The 22062-nt window shown below is 32.4% G+C and overlaps 1 non-coding gene across 1 annotated transcript; it reads right to left on the reverse strand.

The window, feature by feature from the left end:
• Positions 1–214: 214 nt before the first annotated feature.
• On the reverse strand, positions 215–320 carry LOC139879120 (small nucleolar RNA R71). Its single transcript, XR_011769973.1, has one exon. It is a non-coding gene; the product is annotated as a small nucleolar RNA R71 (small nucleolar RNA).
• Positions 321–22062: the final 21742 nt, after the last annotated feature.

Below are 22062 nucleotides of genomic sequence, written 5' to 3' on the forward strand. Positions count from 1 at the left end.
TCCAAATGAACATCTTCGTACCTTTAATAGGATCTGCACACTATTTAAAATAAGAGAAGTGGAGGATGAACAGATATATCTCATGTTATTTCCCTGGACTATAAAGGGAGAAGCCAAAGATTGGTTGAAATCGTTACCTGAAGGGGCGATTGATACATGGGATGTTTTAGTTGAAAAATTTCTTAAACAATTCTTTCCGGCATCTAAAGCCGTAAGACTTCAAGGAGAAATTGTTACATTCACACAGAAACCGAATGAAACTCTATATGAGGCATGGACAAGATTTGAAAGTTATTAAGAGGATGTCCGCAACATGGTTTAGACACCTGTCAAATAGTACAAATATTCTACCAAGGATGCGACATCACTACAAGGAAAGACATAGACATAGCAGCTGGTGGTTCTATTATGAAGAAAACCGAAACTGATGCTTACAAAATTATTGATAACACTGCTTCCCACTCACATGAGTGGCATCAAGAAAAAGATATCGTTAGATCATCTAAAGCAGCTAGAGCCGATTCTAGCCATGACTTAGATTCCATTTCAGCAAAGATAGATGTTGTCGAGAGACGAATGGAAAAGATGACTAAAGATATCCACTCAATACGAATTAGTTGTGAGCAGTGGGGAGGGCCACATTTGACAAAAGATTGTCTCAGTATTGAGCTAACAATGGAACAAAGAGAGAATATTTCATACATAAACCAAAGGCCTGGAAATAATTATCAGAATAATTATCAACCGCCAAGACCGATTTACAATCAAAACTAGAATTATAACCGAAATATTCCATACAACAACCAACAAGGTCCTAGCAATCAACAAGTATCCAATAATACTTACAACCAGCAAAGACCTAATTTTCAAAACAAACCACCACAAACCGATGATAAAAAGCCGAATTTAGAAGATATGATGACGAAGCTAGTTGAAACTCAAACGCAGTTTTTCACATCTCAAAAACAAACCAATGAACAAAATGCTCAAGCATTTAGAAATCAACAAGCTTCTATTCAAAATCTGGAACAAGATGTAAGTAACCTAGCAAGGTTAATAGGTGAAAGAAAATTGGGAAGTTTGCCTAGTGATACAAATGCTAACCCCCGGAATGAAACAGCTAAAGCTATTACCACAAGAAGTGGTACAACACTTAAACCACCTGAAATACCTGTAACTTCTGATGAAGCTATTCCTACTCCACAAGAACCACAACTTGATCAAGATAAGGAAAAAGAACCGGTAGTTGAAAATGTTAATGAAGATAACACAGTTAAGGCTAAACCTTATGTTAAACCATACCAACCACCACTTCCTTACCCGAGTAAAATAAAAAAAGAGAAACTTGAAGCCGAGCAATCCAAATTCTTGGATATGTTTAAACAGATAAATGTAAATCTTCCTTTCATTGATGTGATTTCAGGAATGCCTAGATATGCTAAATTTTTGAAAGATCTGATCACGAATAGAAAGAAAATGGAAGAACTCTCGGCTGTTACTATGAATGCTAATTGTTCTGCAGTGCTGTTGAATAAGATACCAGAAAAATTATCTGATCCAGGAAGTTTCACAATTCCATGTTTTCTGGGTAGTTTTAGTTCAATAGAAGCATTGGCAGACTTAGGTGCTAGTATAAATTTAATGCCTTATTCACTATACGCTAAACTAGACCTTAGAGAATTGAAACCAACAAGAATAAGTATACAACTAGTCGATAGATCAATAAAATATCCTAGAGGGATAATGGAGAACATGCTAGTTAAAGTTGGTACTTTAGTATTTCCAGTAGATTTTGTTGTTCTGGACATGGAAGAAGATTCACAAGTTCCTCTCATATTAGGAAGACCATTCTTAAACATGGCTAAAGCAATGATAGACGTGTTTGGTAAGAAATTGACCCTAAGTATAGAGGACGAGAGTGTTACCTTTTCAGTTGATAGAGCAATGCAACAACCGCAATCTGCAGATGATACATGCTATTATATTCAAACTATAGACTCACATGCAGAATTGTTAGAAGAATTTTCAGAATTACAAGGAACAGGAGAATGTTCTTTAGGAGAAGGTACTGAACCAATTGATGAAGCTGAAATGTTAGCTACACTAATGTCTAATGGATATGAACCAACAACAGAAGAAATTCAAATGCTAAAAGAAGAAGACAGATATCGATACAAATCATCGATAGAAGAACCTCCGACATTAGAGTTAAAGCCACTTCCAAACCATTTGGAATACGCTTATTTACATGGTGAATCTGAATTACCTGTAATAATATCGTCTTCTCTTACTAAAAATGAGAAATCACAACTCATTTCTGTGTTGAAAGCTCATAAACCATCCATTGCATGGAAGATTCATGATATTAAAGGAATAAGTCCTTCGTATTGCACACATAAAATCCTTATGGAAGAAGGTCATAAAACGTATGTGCAACGCCAACGAAGACTAAATCCTAATATGCAAGATGTTGTTAAAAAAGAAATTATTAAACTGCTAGATGCAGGTTTAATTTATCCGATTTCTGATAGTCCATGGGTAAGCCCAGTTCAATGCGTGCCTAAGAAGGGTGGCATGACTGTCATCACAAATGAGAAAAATGAGCTTATTCCTACTAGAACTGTAACAGGATGGCGTGTATGTATTGATTATAGAAAATTAAATGACGCCACCAGAAAAGATCACTTTCCCTTACCTTTTATTGATCAAATGTTGGAAAGATTAGCCGGAAACAGTTACTATTGTTTTCTTGATGGTTTTTCCGGATATTTTCAAATTCTAATAGCACCCGAAGATCAAGATAAAACCACATTCACGTGCCCTTATGGTACTTTTGCTTACAAACGCATGCCATTTGGACTTTGCAACGCCCCTGCAATCTTTCAAAGGTGCATGATGGCGATTTTTCACGACATGATAGAAGAATGCATGGAAGTTTTCATGGATGACTTTTCAGTCTTCGGTGATACATTTGAATCATGTCTAGCTAATCTTGAACGAATGCTTATTAGATGCGAACAATCAAATCTAGTACTTAATTGGGAGAAATGCCATTTCATGGTTAAAGAAGGCATCGTTCTTGGACATAAAATTTCAAAGGAAGGAATTGAAGTGGATAGAGCTAAAGTAGATGTAATTGCTAAACTTCCACATCCTACCAATGTTAGAGGAGTTAGGAGTTTTCTAAGGCATGCCGGTTTTTACCGACGTTTCATAAAAGATTTTTCTAAAATTGCCACTCCTATGAATAAACTCCTAGAAAAGGATGCTCCATTCATCTTTTCAGATGAATGTATCAAATATTTTTATATTCTTAAAGAAAAACTCACTGATGCGCCGATCATGATAACACCAAATTGGAATTTACCATTTGAACTAATGTGCGATGCAAGTGATTTTGCAATGGAAGCCGTTTTAGGACAAAGGATTGAAAAACAATTTCAACCTATATATTATGCTAGTAAGACATTACATGGAGCACAAACAAATTACACAACTACTGAAAAAGAACTCCTTGCTATTGTCTTTGCTTTTGACAAATTTAGTTCATATCTCGTTCTAGCAAAAATGGTGGTCTATACCGACCATTCTGCTCTTAGATACCTATTTTCGAAACAAGATGCCAAACCAAGATTAATCCGTTGGATCTTACTCTTACAAGAGTTCGATATTGAAATCCGAGATAAAAGAGGAGCAGAAAATCTCGCCGCTGATCATCTTTCTCGTCTTGAAAATCCCGAATTAGAAGTTCTAAATGAATCGGCCATACAAGACAACTTTCCTGATGAATATCTATTGAAGATAGATTATAATGAAATTTCATGGTTTGCAGACTATGAAAACTACTTAGTATATGGATTCCTTGAAAAAGGATTGTCGTACCAAAAATGAAAGAAATTCTTTAGTGATATAAAACACTATTTCTGGGAAGATCCACATCTGTTTAAAAGTTGTCCCGATGGAATAATACGCCGATGTGTATTCGGAGATGAAGCTAGTAAAATCTTAAACCATTGTCACACAGGACCAACAGGAGGGCATTATGGGCCTCAACTAACAGCAAGAAAAATTTATGATGCTGGATTCTTTTGGTCTACAATTTACAAAGACGCACACCTTCTTTGCAAATCATGTGATGCTTGTCAAAGGGCTGTAAAAATAAGTCAACGTGATGAAATACCACAAAATGTCATTCAAGTATGTGAAGTATTTGACATTTGGGGTATTGACTTTATGGGTCCATTTCCAAAATCTCATAATAATCTCTACATTCTCGTTGCCATTGATTATGTATCTAAATGGGCGGAAGCACAAGCTCTCCCAACTAACGATGCACGAGTTGTAGTCAACTTTTTAAAACGTCTTTTTGCAAGGTTTGGAACACCAAAAGCTTTAATAAGTGATCGGGGAACTCATTTCTGTAATAATCAACTTGAGAAAGTTCTTAAAAGATATGGAGTAACTCATAAAATCTCCACCGCTTATCATCCACAGACAAGTGGACAAGTTGAAAATACCAACTGAGCATTAAAACGTATTCTAGAGAAAACCGTAGGATCAAATCCGAAGGAATGGTCCATAAAATTGGAGGATGCACTCTGGGCTTTTAGAACAGCCTACAAAACTCCAATTGGAACCACACCTTTTAGACTCATTTACGGAAAAGCATGTCATCTTCCAGTAGAAATTGAACACAAAGCATTTTGGGCTTTGAAGACATGTAATCTTGATTTACATGAAGCTGGACGTCTACGGTTAAGTCAACTAAACGAATTAGAAGAATTAAGACATGAAGCATACGAAAATTCATTAATCTATAAAGAAAGAACGAAGAAATGGCATGATAAAAGAATCAGAAGTTTAAAAGAATTTAAAGAAGGCGACAGAGCTCTTCTTTTCAATTCACGATTCAAGCTATTTTCTGGAAAATTGAAATCAAGATGGTCTGGACCATTCATAATCAAAAGAGTTTTCCCATACGGAACGATAGAATTAATAAATTCAAATGGGATTGAATTTAAGGTTAATGGTCACAGAGTTAAACATTACATACATGGTCCGATGGAAGTTGACAACAAAGTTAATCACAATTTCGATACCACAACTAACTAAGTGTGGGGAGAATCAAGTCTTTAAAGGTTTATGTATTTCTGTTAGAGTTAGATTTTTTGTTTTCGTGTAGTTCTCGAAAATGGAACCCGAATGGTCTTTCCCTAGCAGACCCTAAAGAACTAGTCTTCTCCCCCCATTCTGAATTTTTATTTTTTTTAGGTTTTTACGAAATGAAGACTTCCTGTGAATTAAACCATGGTCTAATGCTACACGCTTTGATCACTAAACGTAATAATGACACACTTCCGAGTGAACTAGTATCAGTAATCAGAGAAAGATTGGACGGAGTAAGAAAAGAATCCAGATGCGAAGATAATAAGTTACAATTTGGTAAAGGAAAATCAAAATCCGCAGCAAAAAGAAGAGCACGACACCTTGAAAGATGTCACAAATGCGGAAAATGGTCACATGGAGGTAAATGTTCAAATAATCAAACCTATTCAAACACCGAATTTGTTACTTTATGCAGAGACGGACCGTTCATATGTTTAGAAGAAAAAACACTGAATGCTCGAGGTTACGCCTATGTAGCCATGGAAAACCAATTAAACCGACTATCTTATGAGTGGGATAGATCATATCACTAAGAATACTATCTCACAGGTAAGTCTGTACAGTTTTTATTTTTATTTTTATTTTTAACCTTTTGATAATAAACGCTAATTTGTTCGCTATAAAGTATTAAATTGGTATTGAGTAAAATTAGGTTTGGCGACCGACATTATTGATATCATTCAAAAATTTATTTCATCACTGCGAAATTTAACGTTTATTCTTAAGGTATAAATATCTTTAATCAATCAACCCAAAATATTTCAAAAATTCGTCATGAGTTAAATTAGGTCATGGAACCGAAATTACTTTACCGAAAAGAGGGGCGCATATTTTTGATAATATTTGATTGATTAAAGTGGGATAAAAGCCAAAAAGATTTTTAATTTTATTTTTACCATGTTTTTAAAATTAATATAAAAATCTTAAATTAATATTGTAAACTTTTTAAATTAATATATTTAAAATTGTAAATATTTGAACAATTGATATTTTTAAGTTTGTATGTATAAAAACAAAAATATAATATAAGTTTGGTGTGAATTTATAATATGATTTTTTAATTAAGTTTGGTGTGAATTTTTAATTTTATGCATTTTTAAATTTAAGTTTGGTGTGAATTTAAAAACAAAAATTTACTTTATTTCGTTAAGTTAAAAATATGATTTTTAAAATTCTTCGTGAGTTGAAGACTAGGTCTTTGAACCGAAATTGCTTTACCCGAGGGAGGGACGAGAACTTTTATTATCATTATTTTTAATCTTATTGAATTAAAGTATGCCAAAAACATTAAAAAAAAAACCCAAAAATCTAAGCTTTTAAAACCGCGGTTTAAAAAGACAAATTTTAAAATTTTGTCGAAGGACGGACTAAGACATCGATTCGAAACGACCTCGTCCTAAAACAAAGGAAAACAAAATTTTAAATTTATTTTATATTTGTTTTATAAGTTAAGGCTTATTTAAAAAAAAAAAAAAAAAAAAAAAAAATCGCCGCGACTCGCGGTGTTTGAAGCGAAAAACCACCGCGACTCGCGGAACTTGCGAAATCCAGAAAAAAATAAAACAAGCTGAACAGACAGCTCTTTCCCCATTTCTACAAAATACTGCGAAATACACACACAAACACATCTCAAATTCGCAATTTTTCACCATTTTTCATCAAATTTTTTACTAAAATCATGTTGAGAAGGATGCTATCAAGGAATTACTCAAGAAAAACGGTAAATTTCTACACCTAAACACCATTTAATCCGAAAATTAGTGTTCTTGAGCAATTTTATACCCAATTCAATTTTGATGCTTTTTAGTGTAATTATGCTTAAATTGTTTATGTATTATGCTTGTATAACCTAGATTGATGCTATTTAACATGATTAGAAGCATTAAACTTCAAATTTTGAGTAATCTAGGGTTTGTGTTCTTGAGCAATTTGGGGCTTTTTGATATAAACAGGTTATGGCCGATTTTTGTCATGAATTGTTGCTAAATTAAGTAGTGTAACATGTTTAGGTAGTTAAATGATCCAAACTTTGAGCCTAAACATGATTTTTGAGAATTAAAGTGGACTTTTTCAAGTCTAAAATTCATGAACTTGATTTTTGAGAGATAATGCCATTTGAAACTTGTTTAATTGCTAGTAATGATTATTTTGACATGTTATTTGAGTTGAATGCTTATGAACTTGGCGAACATTTTCGTATATGCTTATTTGAAAAAGTGTAGATTTGATAAAAATATGAAAATGAGCATAAGTTTGATATAAATTGGACATGTCATTGTAATTATTTTGATTGATGATTTTGCTGACACTAATGCATATTTGGATGTACAAAAATTGTGTTTGATGTGTTTTGCAGACTGAAAGGGGTGAATCTTCATCCCAAGCTCGCAATGCTCCTCCTGAGAATGCAGAACAACAGGATGTTGATAGCTATTATAAACAAGATATACCTCATCCAGTTATGACATTTTCAGATATGCACGTGGAGAATTTGCACCCGAACTTGAGATTTGACAGACTTTGGATAGATTATCCAAAATACCAAAGGGGCTTGCATACTCTTCATTCTAAAGCTGTTGAAGTACCTAGGGTAATAGAATGGGAACCGTTAGAAGCTGTAGAATTGGCCGGGCCAATTAGAGAATTACTTACACAGAGGTATGATAATTCTACTTTTAACGATTGGGTATGTTTATTCAACATGCGTAGGCCTGTATATAAAGTATGGTGTGAAGAATTATTGTGTAGTATAGAAATAAATGATCGGGTAGCTAGTTTAACTGATCGATCTTTTATTAGATTTTTGTTAGGAGGTTCGATGCGCCACATTTCTTTACTAGACATGGCTCAGGCCTTACGTATATATACGCCTGAGGAGTTAGCATCTGCCGATTGTCGAGGGTTAATATTGAACGGTAGAAAATTGATGAAAATTTTGATACGCATGGTGTATGGAGTCAAATGACTAGCCATCACCGATTTAAAGGGGGAAATTACTCTTATTTGGATATAGATAGAGCTGAATTAAGAGTAATCCATAGGTTTTTAGCCAACTTGATTACACAACGAGGTAAGAATAAGGAAAAGGTAAATGAACAGGATTTGTTTTACCACATGTGTATTCGAGACCCACAAAGCGCTGTAAGTATACCTTATTGTGTGGGTTATTATTTATCAGCTATGGTTAGAGGGATGAGACCGCACAGTATAATAGGAGGTGGTATATTTATTACTTTGATTGCTGAATATCTCAATGTGGATATAAGTCGGGGGGGATTATTAATCGAAGAACCAGAACCCCACGATACAATTGGTTTAAATGTATACCATGGTGCTAAAGTTTTGAAGAGGCGAAATAACACTGCGGTACGATATAATGGTAGACATTCACAGGTTGAGAGAAACCAACAGCCAGGTAATGTGGGAGGGGAAATGAAATGACAGAAATGCAAAGGTTTATAGCTTCACAAGAGTATGAAAATGCTAGACATAGAGCATTTGAAGATTGACAAGTTCATCAAAACCAAATCATAGCTCATTGCCAACATATAGGTAGAAACTATATTCCTACTCCAACACCCGTATTCCCTCCCTGGTCTATAGAGATGCAACCACCGTATCCTACGTATAACCCAGTCGAAGAATTCTATAACACATACAGTTATGCATGGAACCCCTACTGGTATCAATATTATCCCTAGTCTACTTAGTTTTATTTATTTTATTATTTGTAATGTTGATACATTTAATACTTATGTTAATATTGTAATAGTTTTTATAATTTTCTAACTTTTATTATTAGATTTTAATAATTTTTGAATGTGGGGTAATATACCAAACTTCAAAAATATGTATATATGTTTGCAGTTTATCTTATGTACACAACAGGGTAAAACAACGCATTTTCAAAGACTGACATTAAGTTCAGCAAAAGCAACTAATTTTGACGACAAGATGCAAAATATATGTGAAATAACAACAAGACGGAATGAACAAATGATGTGCACCATTTATCATTCAACACAAACAACAATATGTTTGGAAACTTTGGTAAAATTTAATCATTTTTCTACGCTAATCACCCTCAATAATTTAAATTGTTACTGATTTCTTGCAAATGAGGGCATTGCAAGATCTTAAGTGTGGGAAGGGGTTAAATTCTTTCGAAATTTTAAAATTTTTTACTTTATACACTTGGTTACCATTAGAAATACTAGTAAAGCAGTAGTTGTATTAGAATCTAGTGCTCTCTGATAATAAAGAACAGCCCTAGTCTTATATACTGACTACCCAATTCTAGTAAAATTTTTCAAAATTTTCAATTAAATGAACTCAAAATCATGTTTATACATATTTATGAACGATAAAACTAGGTGTTAACACCGAAATTATTGTTACCTCGGAAAGGACATAAATTGAGAAACAAACCAAAATGTTAGAATTTATTTAAGAATGGAATAGAGGAAAATAAAAAGGCAAAGAAAAGAAAATAAAGGCCAAGTGTGGGAAATTTTTACCAAGTTATTCAAAATATATATCACATATTTCTGTAACAAATAATTGAAAATACTTTTATTTTGAACGATAATTAACTATTTTACCCGATTTACTGTAAGAAAGATGGATCTACACGATGAATCAATTCCATCATTAAAAGGAAGTAAAGTCTTCCGAAAAAGAAACGCGCTTCCTGATTTAGGTCATGAAGTTGTCGTCCAGACCAGCTGTAGGTTGACGAAAAACCTAGAAAAGTCATCACTAAAATTAGCAGGAAATCCATGGACCTCAGCATCAAACAGGGTCGCCAAGTGGTCAGACTTATCCTAACCATGAGAGGATCTGTCTTGTAAAATGGGGAGGGCGCCGTGCAAATTAGCTGGATAAGACTAATGAATCAGATTCCCAGAAAGGATAATCTCCTTAAAGATTAAAAATTAGCTTTTAAGCCTGATATTACTCAATCCTTGAGATTGACCTTAAAGATTGAGAATTACAAACTCATGGAATTCAATGATATCTAAACTCGAGCTTGAACGAGAAAATATTTTGATCAAAATTAAAACCGATTTGTTTTCTGAAAACCCATTTTCAATGCGTTCATTACCATTGAACGTAAAATCCTAGGAATTCACCTGGAATTCATTAGGTCACCTGAACCAAATCGGGTGTCAACCGTAAAAACGGTGGTTGCATAGCATGGTCAAAGACAGGACCTTGTGCCAGACTGAAAAATTATAAGGGTGAGCTTTACTATTGCTCCTACAAAGGATAGTAATTGCGTCCGACACGTTATAGACCATAATTAAAAGCATGTCAGGAGACATTGCCTTAACAGTTGCTTGTTCAATGCTTTCCTTTACAACCAGACGGTAGTTTACCGAAAGGTAATATACAGAGCAAGTATACTTTACGTGTTGCTTTTCTAATACAAGGTTAGCAAGTGGGTGACACAAAACCATAAGTTTTGAGCCAAAATTTTCAAATCTAAAACCCACCAAACCCACAAAAAAAGAATTTGCAAACACCGGTGAAGGGTTATTCCGGAAAACTTATCTTGGGTAAAAGCTAGATTTAATTTTCAAAAGATCAAATGTTTTCATAAAGATCCAATTTCTTAATGGATCTAAATTCTTATAGTCATGTGAGACTGTAAACCACATCGTTACTACCATTGTTTATACCGCCGTAAAGAAATCACTGATGTACAAAGTGTGAAGAATAAAGAAGTGATTCTAGTATTTCAAGACTATATTGCTTGAGGACAAGCAACGCTCAAGTGTGAGAATATTTGATAATGCTAAAAACGAACATATATTTCATAGCATTATCCCTCAAGAAAGACAAGCTTTTAGTTGCAATTGTTCTATTTACAAGTGATATTCGTTTAAATAATAAAAGGTGAAGACAAAAGACAGATTCGACGAATTGAAGTCGCAAACGACCAAAAAGCTCAAAAGTACAAAATACAATCAAAGAGGTTCCAATTATTGATAAGAAACGTCTCAAAATTACAAGAGTACAAGATTCAAAACGCAAAGTACAAGATATTAAATTGTACGCAAGGACGTTCGAAAATCCGGAACCGGGACCAGAGTCAACTCTCAACGCTCGATGCAATGGACTAAAAATTACAAGTTAACTATGTATATAAATATAATATAATATATAATTAATTATATAAATTATATATATTATATTTATATAAAAATCCGTCGGCAAGAAAGGAGCCAAAATGGAGTGAGCTGTAAAATCAAACTCCGCGACTCGCGGAGTTTGAAGAGGAAAAGTGCCGCGAGTCGCGGAGATTCCCTGGACTCAAATCCCTATAAAAGGCAACGCAGTTTGATCATTTTTAATATCAATATATATCCATCCTCTCTATATCTATACGTAAATATTTATATTTATATTTTAATTTTAATTTTAATCCTAATAATAAGGGTATGTTAGCGAATGTTGTAAGGGTGTAAGTCGAAATTCTGTCCGTGTAACGCTACGCTATTTTTAATCATTGTAAGTTATGTTCAACCTTTTTAATTTAATGTCTCGTAGCTAAGTTATTATTATGCTTATTTAAAACGAAGTAATCATGATGTTGGGCTAATTACTAAAATTGGATAATTGGGCTTTGTACCATAATTGGGGTTTGGACAAAAGAACGACACTTGTGGAAATTAGACTATGGGCTATTAATGGGCTTTATATTTGTTTAACTAAATGATAGTTTGTTAATTTTAATATAAAGATTTACAATTGGACGTCCCTATAAATAACCATATACACTCAATCTGACACGATGGGCGGGATATTTATATGTACGAATAATCGTTCATTTAACCGGACACGGGAATGGATTAATAGCCACTAGAATTATTAAAACAGGGGTGAAATTATGTACAAGGACACTTGGCATAATTGTTAACAAAGTATTAAAACCTTGGGTTACACGCAGTCGATAACCTGGTGTAATTATTAAACAAAGTATTAAAATCTTGTTACAGTTTAAGTCCCCAATTAGTTGGAATATTTAACTTCGGGTATAAGGATAATTTGACGAGGACACTCGCACTTTATAATTATGACTGATGGACTGTTATGGACAAAAACCAGACGGACATATTAAATAATCCAGGACAAAGGACAATTAACCCATGGGCATAAAACTAAAATCAACACGTCAAACATCATGATTACGGAAGTTTAAATAAGCATAATTCTTTTATTTCATATTTAATTTCCTTTATTTTATATTTAATTGCACTTCTAATTATCGCACTTTTATTTATTGTTATTGTATTTAATTGCATTTTAATTATCGCAATTTTATTTTATCGCACTTTTATTTATCGCAATTTCATTATCATTATTTATTTTACGCTTTAAATTAAGTTGTATTTATTTTTACATTAGGTTTTAACTGCAACTAAAGTTTTAAAATCGACAAACCGGTCATTAAATGGTAAAAACCCCCCTTTATAATAATAATATTACTTATATATATATATATATATATATATATATATATATATATATTTGTATTTTTATAAAATAAAACTAATATAGCGTTAAGCTTTGTCTAAAAGATTCCCTGTGGAACGAACCGGACTTACTAAAAACTACACTACTGTACGATTAGGTACACTGCCTATAAGTGTTGTAGTAAGGTTTAAGTATATCCATTCTATAAATAAATAAATATCTTGTGTAAAATTGTATCATATTTAATAGTATTTCGTTGTAAAATTTAATAGTATTTTATACCCCTTAGCTATACCATCAAGTATTTTTGGCGCCGCTGCCGGGGATCTCAATTTCTTGTTTAAAAGCCGGAAGCGCAACGCTAATATATAAAAAAAAGATTTTTATTTTTAGTTTACTTTTATAAAAATACGCTTTTATAAAAATACGTTTTAAATATTCGAAAACATAAAAAGAAAACAAAAATATAAATATTTTTAAGAGTTTGTTAAATATTTAAGTTTTATAAAGTTTCTTTATTTTTATTTTATAAAAATATAAGTTTTATTTAAATATTTATAAATATTTTATTTAAATATTTAAACAGAAAATATAAAAAAAAACTGAAGCGAATGATTTTTGGCCTGCACCTAATCTGAAACTTCGAACCCCGTGACTTGCGGAGTTTTTCAGCTTCGAGAACCGCGACTCGCGGAGTTCTCTCTGACACGGGTACACAGAAACCCTAACAGCATCATTACGTAATTATTATTATTATTAATAATTAAAAACCCTAATTAGGTTTTAATTTTTAATTAATTAAGTTTAGTTTATTTATTTAATTTGTATATTTAGTTTAATTAATTTAAATAAATTATAAAATTAACACTCTTATAAAATAAATAATATAAAAATAATATTTTTATAAAAATTGTACTTTTTACAACTTTTAGTATATTTTTATATTTTGTACCTTTTTAATTGTTTTAGCGTAATATTTGTGTTTTTCGCTCGTATTTAGTTTTAAACTTAGTTTTTGCCATAGTTATTTTTATTTCTAGATTTTTAGGCTTTGCCGTAAAATCCCTTAAGTGCTTTTTCTTTAGACTAAGATTTAGGTGCTTTAGAATTTTGCGACGCCTTTTTAAGTTTTAGTACCTTTTTAAGTTATTACCATTTGGGATATAGTTTTTCTTTTAAGCTTTAATATTTTTAGACGCAACCTTTAATTTTTAGTTTTTAGTGCCTTTTTAAGTTTCAACACGCTACTTTCTTATTTTTATTTTTCGACGCCTTTTACCTATGTATCAATTATCACTCCAATTAGTAATCTCAATTTGCGATTATAATTTTAAGTTAGTGATAGTAATAAGGTTGGGTTAGTCGAGTATTTTTAAGTTTTATAAGTTTTTTTTTATTTCTTATTTTTCGACGCCTTTTATTTTTCGATCTTTTCTTTTTCGACCTTTTTCGACGCGCTCTTTTTCTTTCTTATTTCTCGCTATTCTAGTTTTTAGGACATAGATTTTTATTCTACTTTTTATCTAAATTTCTTAAAATTACGAAAATTTATTTTAAGTGGTTAAATTGATAGACATCAAAATTTTCTGGTTCGTAGTAATAGTTGGATTTGTACGTGGACCGGGTTAATGGAGCCAAACAGTACTCAATTATATTGAGACCAAACGAATCCTGCCCCTCTGCTGCATCTTTTGGCTATTCGAAACGTGGGCAAAATCAGAAAAGTCTATTAACTGAATAACTTATATAATTTTTCTTTCCTTTTAAAAACTAATAGGATATTCAGTGAATGCACCGAGCAAGACGTTCACCACCTTTTGTACGTTCACCACCTGTAACTAGATCAAGACATCTAGCTAATATTGTCGCCGTTGATAATCCATTTTTTGAACCCGACCTCACAATTGAGAATCCGAAAAATATTCAGGGATGATTCATAGATCCTAAACCATTAATTTTTCCTCCGGAACCACCAATCATTTAAACAGAGATTGTTGAGGAACGAACCATTAAATCAGAATCCTCTAGTGATTCAGATTCAACAAATTCAATTATGGAAAATCTGGAACCTTTAAGTATGGAAGACCGAATGAGAGCTAAACGCACTGGCCAAGGTCACGCAATTACTCATCCAGACATTAATGCGCCAGATTATGAAATCAAAGGACAAATTCTACATATGGTGACTAATCAATGCCAATTTAGTGGTGCGCCGAAGGAAGATCCAAATGAACATCTTCGTACCTTTAATAGGATCTGCACACTATTTAAAATAAGAGAAGTGGAGGATGAACAGATATATCTCATGTTATTTCCCTGGACTTTAAAGGAAGAAGCCAAAGATTGGTTGGAATCGTTACCTGAAGGGGCGATTGATACATGGGATGTTTTAGTTGAAAAATTTCTTAAACAATTCTTTCCGGCATCTAAAGCCGTAAGACTTTAAGGAGAAATTGTTACGTTCACACAGAAACCGAATGAAACTCTTTATGAGGCATGGACAAGATTTGGAAAGTTATTAAGAGGATGTCCGCAACATGGTTTAGACACCTGTCAAATAGTACAAATATTCTACCAAGGATGCGACATCACTACAAGGAAAGACATAGACATAGCAGCTGGTGGTTCTATTATGAAGAAAACCGAAACTGATGCTTACAAAATTATTGATAACACTGCTTTCCACTCTCATGAGTGGCATCAAGAAAAAGATATCATTAGATCATCCAAAGCAGCTAGAGCCGATTCTAGCCATGACTTAGATTCCATTTCATTAAAGATAGATGCTGTCGAGAGATGAATGGAAAAGATGACTAAAGATATCCACTCAATACGAATTAGTTGTGAGCAGTGTGGAGGACCACATTTGACCAAAGATTGTCTCAGTATTGAGCTAACAATGGAACAAAGAGAGAATATTTCATACATAAACCAAAGGCCTGGAAATAATTATCAACCGCCAAGACCGATTTACAATCAAAACCAGAATTATAACCGAAATATTTCATACAACAACCAACAAGGTCCTAGCAATCCACAAGTATCCAATAATACTTATAACCAGCAAAGACCTAATTTTCAAAACAAACCACCACAAACCGATGATAAAAAGCTGAATTTAGAAGATATGATGACGAAGCTAGTTGAAACTCAAACGCAGTTTTTCACATCTCAAAAACAAACCAATGAACAAAATGCTCAAGCATTTAGAAATCAACAAGCTTCTATTCAAAATCTGGAACAAGAAGTAAGTAACCTAGCAAGGTTAATAGGTGAAAGAAAACCGGGAAGTTTGCCTAGTGATACAAATGCTAACCCCCGGAATGAAACAGCTAAAGCTATTACCACAAGAAGTGGTACAACACTTAAACCACCTGAAATACCTGTAACTTCTGATGAAGCTATTCCTACTCCACAAGAACCACAACCTGATCAAGATAAGGAAAAAGAACCGGTAGTTGAAAAGGTTAATGAAGATAACACAGTTAAGGCTAAACCTTATGTTAAACCATACCAACCACCACTTCCTTACCCGAGTAAAATGAAAAAAGAGAAACTTGAAGCCGAGCAATCCAAATTCTTGGATATGTTTAAACAGATAAATGTAAATCTTCCTTTCATTGATGTGATTTCAGGAATGCCTAGATATGCTAAATTTTTGAAAGATCTGATCACGAATAGAAAGAAAATGGAAGAACTCTCGGCTGTTACTATGAATGCTAATTGTTCTGCAGTGCTGTTGAATAAGATACCAGAAAAATTATCTGATCCAGGAAGTTTAACAATTCCATGTTTTCTGGGTAGTCTTAGTTCAATAGAAGCATTGGCAGACTTAGGTGCTAGTATAAATTTAATGCCTTATTCACTATACGCTAAACTAGACATTGGAGAATTGAAACCAACAAGAATAAGTATACAACTAGCCGATAGATCAATAAAATATCCTAGAGGGATAATGGAGAACATGCTAGTTAAAGTTGGTACTTTAGTATTTCCAGTAGATTTTGTTGTTCTGGACATGGAAGAAGATTCACAAGTTCCTCTAAAAAGAATTTAAGGAAGGAGACAGAGTTCTTCTTTTCAATTCACGATTCAAGCTATTTCCTGGAAAATTGAAATCTAGATGGTCTGGACCATTCATAGTCAAAAGAGTTTTCCCGTACAGAACAGTAGAATTAATAAATTCGAATGGGATTGAATTTAAGGTTAATGGTCACAGAGTTAAACATTACATAGATAATCCAATGGAAGTTGAAGATGAAGATGAAGTTAATCACAATTTCGACACCACAGCTAACTAAGTGTGGGAAGATTCGAATCTTTTAAGGGTAATACGTATTTCTTTCAAGAGTTAGATATTCTGTTTTTGTGTAGTTCTCGAAAATGAAATTCGAATGGTCTTTCCCTAGCAAACCCTAAAGAACTAGTCTTCTCCCTCCATTCTGAATTTTTATTTCTTTTAGGTTTTACGAGATGAAGAATTCCTTTGATCTGAACCATGGTCTACTACTACACGCTATGATTACTAAACGTAATAATAACATCTTCCCGAGTGAACTGGTATCATTCATAAGAGGCAAAATGGACGAAGAGAGGAAAGAACTCAGGAAAAATCATCATAAGATACATTTTGGTAAAGGAAAATCAAAATCCGCAAAAAAAAGAAGACACGACACCTTGAAAGATGTCATAAATGCAAAAAATGGTCACACGAAGGTAAATGTTCGAACAATAAAACATATTCAAATACCGAATTTGTTACTCTATGCAGAGAAGGACCGTTCATATGTTTAGAATAAAAGTTATTGAAAAATTGAGGTTACGCCTATGTAGCTATGGAAAACCAAATCACACGACTCTCCTATGAGTCAACTAAAGCAGGTCTCTGAGAATTCTATCTCACAGGTAGGTATGTACAGTTTTTATTTTATTTTTATTGCTTTTAACCTTTTGATAATAAACGCTGAATCGTTCGCTATAAAGTATTAAATTGATATTCAATAAAAATAGGTATGCGAAACCGAAATTATTGATATCATACAAAAATTTATTACATCACTGCAAAATTTACCGTTTATTCATAAGGTATAAATATCTTTAATCAATCAATTCAAAATATTTCAAAAATTCGTCAGGAGTAAAACTAGGTAAAATAGCCGAAATTACTTTACCCAAAAGAGGGACGTATATTTTTGATAATATTTGATTGATTAAAGTGGGATAAAAGACCAAAAAGATTTTAATTTTATTTTTACCATATTTTTAAAATATTATAAATTTTTAAAACCAATATATTTAAGTTTTTAAATATTTTAAAAATTAATATTTTCAATATAAGTTTGTAAAATTAATGTATAAAAATATTAATGATATTTTTATGAATTTTTAATTTTATGCATATTAAATTTAAGTTTGGTGTGAATTTAAAAAGCAAAAATGTACTTTATTTCATCAAGTTAAAAATTTAATTTCTAAAATTCGTCGTGAGTTGAAGACTAGGTCGTTGAACCGAAATTGCTTTACCCGTGGGCGGGACGAGAAATTTTGTTATCATTATTTTTAATCTTATTGATCTAAAGTATGCCAAAAATATTAAAAAACTCGAAAATCTTTGCTTTTAAAACAATCACTTTAAAATGACAAATTTTAAAATTTTGTCGAGGAACGGACTAGGTAAACGTACCGAAACTACCTCTACCTAAAGTAAAAGGAAACAAAATGTTAAAAATTATTCATTTAAATTGTTTTAATAAATTAAGGTTTTATAAAAAATAAATATTATGTATATATATGTTTGTAGTTTATCTTATGTACAAAACAGGGTAAAACAGCGCACTTTCAAAGACGACATTAAGTTCAGCAAAAGCTACCAATTTTAACGACAAGACGTAAAATATCAAATGTGATATAAGACAATATGTTTGCAAACTCGGTATTTTTAATCATTTTTCTACGCTAATCACCCTCATGAATTTAAATTTTTACTGATTTCTTGCAAATGAGGGTATTGCAAGATCTCAAGTGTGGGGAAGGGTTATAAATTCTCTCGGGTTTACACTTGGTTTAATTGCCAAATTTTGTGAAAATTGTAAAAATTTTCAATTAAATGAACTCAAAATCATGTTTATACATATTTATGAACTATAAAACTAAGAGATAATACCGAAATTATTATTACCTCGAAAAGGACATAAATTGAGAAACAACCCAAAACACTTGAATTCATTTAAAATGGAATAGAAGAGAATAAAAAGGCAAAGAAAGAATTAAATAAAAGCTAAGTGTGGGAAGAATTCACCAAGTTCTTTAAAACATATATCACATATTCTTGTACAAGATTATTGCAGGAGCTTTTGTTTTGGACAAAATTAATTGTTTTACCCTATTTACTGTAATATATTTGAAAGAAAGATGGATCTACACGATGATCAATTCCATCATTAAAAGAAAGTAAAGTCTTCCGAAAAAGAAACGCGCTTCTTGATTTAGGTCAGGAAGTTGTCGTCCAGACCAGCTGTAGGTTGACGAAAAATCTAGAAAAGTCATCTCTAAAATCAGCAGGAAATCCACGGACCTCAGCATCAAACAGGGTCGCCAAGTGGTCAGACTTATCCTAACCATGAGAGTATCTGTCTCATAAAATGGGGAGGGCGCCGTGCAAATTAGCTTGATAAGACTAATGAATCAGACCCCAGAAAGGATAATCTCCTTAAAGATTAAAGATTAAAAATCAACATTTAAGCCTAATATTACTCAATCCTTGAGATTTACCTTAAAGATTGAGAATTACAGACTCATGGAATTCGATGATATCTAAACTCGAGCTTGAACGAGAAAATATTTTGATCAAATTAAAACCGATTTGTTTTCTTAAAACCTATTTTCAATGCGTTCATTACCATTGAACGTAAAATCTTAGGAATTCACCTAGAATTCATTAGGTCACCTGAACCAAATCGGGTGTCAACCGTAAGAACGGTGGTTGCATAGCATGGTCGAAGACAAGACCTTGTGCCAGACCGAAAAATTATAGGGTGATCTTTACTATTGCTCCTACAAAGGATAGTAATTGCATCCGACACGATATAAACCATAATAAAAAGCATGTCACGGGACATTGCCTTAACAGTTGCTTGTTCAACGCTTTCCTTTACAACCGGATGGTAGTTTACCGAAAGGTAATATACGGAGCAAGTATACTGGACGTGTTGCTTTCCCAATACAAGATTAGCAAGTGGGTGACACAAAACCGCAAGTTTTGAGCTAAAATTTTCAAATCTGAAACCCACAAAACCCACAAAAATAATTTGCAAACACCGGTGAAGGGTTATTCCGAAAAACTTATCTAGGGTAAAAGCTAGATTGAATTTTCAAAAGATCAAATGTTTTTATAATGATCCAATTTCCTAAAGGATCTAAATTTTTATAGTCATGTGGGACTGTAAACCACATCGTTACTACCATTGTTCTTACTGCCGTATTAAATCACTGATGTACAAAGTGTGAAGAATAAAGAAGTGATTCTAGTAAATTTATATTCAAGTTCTGTATTGCTTGAGGACAAGCAACGCTCAAGTGTAGGAATATTTGATAATGCTAAAAACAAACATATATTTCATAGCATTATCCCTCAAGAAAGACAAGCTTTTAGTTGCAATTGTTCTATTTACAAGTGATATTCGTTTAAATAATAAAAGGTGAAGACAAAAGATAGATTCGACGATTTGAAGACGCAAATGACCAAAAAGCTAAAAAGTACAAAGAACAATCAAAGTGGTTTAATTTATTGATGAGAAACGTCTAAAAGTTACAAGAGTACGAGCCGCGAAACGCAAAGTACAAGATATTAAATAGTACGCAAGGACGTTCGAAAATTCGGAACTAGGACATGAACTAACTTTCAACGCGCGACGCAACGGAGCAAAAATTACAAGTGAACTATGCACATAAATATAATATAATATATAAATAATTCTTAAAATTATATATATATATATTATATATATTTAATAAAACCGTCGGCAACAAGAAAACAAGCGAATGTGAGCTGTCCCAGGGGGCCATACGATCGCATGGCCAGGAAGCACAAAAGCCATGCGATCGCATGGATCACTGTAGCAGTTCACATTCTATAAATTGCAACGTTTTCGGCCGATTTATGTACTCTTTTATCTATCTCTCACTCTTCTCAGTTTATATTTATATTTATATTTTAATTTTAATTTTAATTTAAGATTAATAATAATAAGGTTATAGTGGTGAATGTTTTAAGTTTGTAAGTCGAAATTCTGTCCGTGTAACGCTACGCTATTAATACTCATTGTAAGTTATGTTCAACCCTTTTAAATTAATGTCTCGTAGCTAAGTTATTATTATGCTTATTTAAATCGAAGTAATCATGATGTTGGGATAAATATCAAAGACGGGGTTATTGGGCTTTGTACCATAATTGGGGTTTGGACAAAAGACCGACACTTGTAGAAATTGGACTATGGACTATTAATGGACTTTATATTTGTTTAATTGAATGATAGTTCGTTAATTTAATATAGAGATTTACAATTGGACGTAATTATAAATAACCATATACACTCGATCGGACACGATGGGCGGGATATTTATAAATACTAATAATCGTTCATTTGACCGGACACGGGAATGGATTAATAGTCAATGGACTCATTAAAACAGGGGTGAATTATGTACAAGGACACTTGGCGTAATTGTTAACAAAGTATTAAAACCTTGGGTTACACACAGTCGATATCCTGGTGTAATTATTAAACAAAGTATTAAGACCTTGTTACAGTTTAAGTCCCCAATTAGTTAGAATATTTGACTTCGGGTATAAGGATAATTTGACGAGGACACTCGCACTTTATATTTATGACTGATGGACTGTTTTGGACAAAAATCAGATGGACATATCGAATAATCCAGGACAAAGGACAATTAACCCATGATAATAAATTAAAATCAACACGTCAAACATCATGATTACTGAAGTTTAGATAAGCATAATTCCTTTATTTTATATCTCATCGCATTTTATTTTACCGTCATTTTATTTATCGCACTTTAATTTATCGCACTTTAATTATTGTCATTTACTTTACGCTTTAAATTAAGTTATATTTATTTTTAATATTTTACATTAGGTTTTAACTGCGACTTAAGACATAAAATCGACAAACCGGTCATTAAACGGTAAAACCCCCTTTTATAATAATAATAATATTACTTATATATATATATATATATATATATATATATATATATATATATATATATATATATATATATATATATATATATATATATATATATATATATATATATATATATATATATATATATATAGCGTTAAACTTGGCTAGCTCCCTGCAGAACGAACCGGACTTACTAAAAACTACACTA

The sequence above is a fragment of the Rutidosis leptorrhynchoides genome, chromosome 11, assembly GCF_046630445.1.
Source record: "Rutidosis leptorrhynchoides isolate AG116_Rl617_1_P2 chromosome 11, CSIRO_AGI_Rlap_v1, whole genome shotgun sequence".
Lineage (NCBI taxonomy): Eukaryota > Viridiplantae > Streptophyta > Magnoliopsida > Asterales > Asteraceae > Rutidosis > Rutidosis leptorrhynchoides.